The sequence below is a fragment of the Urocitellus parryii genome, chromosome 4 (assembly GCF_045843805.1).
Source record: "Urocitellus parryii isolate mUroPar1 chromosome 4, mUroPar1.hap1, whole genome shotgun sequence".
NCBI lineage: Eukaryota > Metazoa > Chordata > Mammalia > Rodentia > Sciuridae > Urocitellus > Urocitellus parryii.
This window is the reverse complement of record NC_135534.1, coordinates 209032825-209034654: the sequence shown is the minus strand read 5'-3', so window position 1 is coordinate 209034654 and position 1830 is coordinate 209032825.

Genomic DNA, 1830 nt, shown 5'->3' with positions numbered 1-1830 from the left:
TGGGGCCAGGTGGCGAGGAAGCAGCCTGCCTTCCATGCATGAGCCGCCTCGGCAGCCTCCCTGGCCAGGTGATGGTCACATGGGGTACCTGGTAACATCTCCCTGCAGCACCTCCAGGACCCCAGGCAGAACCACATGCCCACCAAGCTGGCCCCCGAATCCTGACCAGAAGCTGGGCACCATGGTTCCTGCTGCTCGGAGCCCTTCCATCTGGGGCGGTTCAGGACACTGAAACAGAACTCGGACAAGGCCGGCACCATCCACTTGCCCCAAAGAGAGGGGGCGGGGTCACCCCAGCCTCAGACCTTGTCCGTGTCCTCAGTGTCTGCCATTCGGCCCCAGTGGGCATGTGGCAGGCCTCCACCCCCCTGGGGTGGGCTTAGGGGCAGCATCTGGGAGTAAAAGTCACTCCTGGGGGTCCTCTGCCGGGAACAAGGATGACATGGCTTGTCCTCAGACACCTAGGACATGGGAGCAGCTAGGTCCAGCTCTAGCCCAGGGAGGAAGAGGAGGCCCCAGCTGACCCCAGGCCCCAGGCCTTCCTCCAAGCAGGGCCTCACCCCGACAGCAAGGAGGGTGGGAGGAAGTGGTGGACTGCCACACGAGGCCTGCCACCCGCCGACCACTGCAGTCCAGGACCCTCCAACCAATCAATTCTCTCACCAGCAGGGACATGACTTCTCAGAGAGCAGGCTGTTCCTCCCTGCCGATGAGTTCCGGAGCCTTCTGTCCCTGCCAGGCACGGGTCTGCCGCCTCCCTCTCACCAGGGTCCCTGTTGCAGGGGACAGTCTGAGGCAGAGTCATCTGCTTGGTGGCAGAGTTTCTGGAAGGAGGCAGACCGGCCAGTCCACTCACCAGGTGGCAACTTCTGCTGGGAGAAGAGCGTCCTGGGACCCAAATGGTCCTCACACCCTCCTGCTCCGAGGCCCCAAGCCCTGTCAGGTTCCCTGGAAGCTAAGACCCCCAAGGCACAGGCCCTGTGGCCCAGCAGTCCCCGTTCTGACTCTCTGCTTGGGGGAAATACTTGGAAAAGGCCGGGCAGAAGGCGCATGGGGGCCGACCAGTGAGATCCCCAGGAGAAGAGCCAGCATGCCCAGCAGCCCTGCCGGATCAGGGTCCAGGGCCAGGGACAGAAAGAATGGACAGCTCCATGGACAATGTCTGGGAAAGAGGGCCCAGGCTTGGCTGGAAGGGGAGTGAGCTGTGGTGTATCCAAGTGTCAGGAAGAGCACGAGAGCACCAGAACATTCCGGAAGGGTGAGCATCCAACAGCAGGAGACCGCTGAGCTCACCTCTAGAAGGTCCCTTCTACTGTACATGCTGTGTTTGTGCTCAGCCTCCCTGGCTGAGAAGCAGGGGGTCTGGGCAGAACCAGGCTCGGCCACTAGCGGGCTGTGTGGATCTCCAGCCGACTCTTCCCCACTAGGCCTCCGTGTCCCTTTGGCCACCCAGCAGGTCTCTCAGAAATGGAACCTCAGGAGGCCAGAGTGTACCCATGCACCAGGTTGCCAGGGGGTGGAAGCTCCTGAAGTGGAGCCAGGGGAGTGCAGAGGGTACATGGGCATCCAGCCCACCTGTCCCCAGGGTCAGGGTCAAGCTCTAGCACCAGGCTGAGGTCAGCACGTCCCACCATCTGGACAGCGTATGTAAGCAATGGCAGGAAGATGAGCAGCTGGCCTCCCCGCACGACCACAGAGACCGCAGTGATGGCCAGCACCCGGCCAGGCCCACGGTGTGCTGGGGGCAGAGCAGGAGGTGACCAGGGGGCAGGAGGACACTGTCACAACAGCAACCAAGACACAAGACTCCACAACCACAGAGAACGTGGA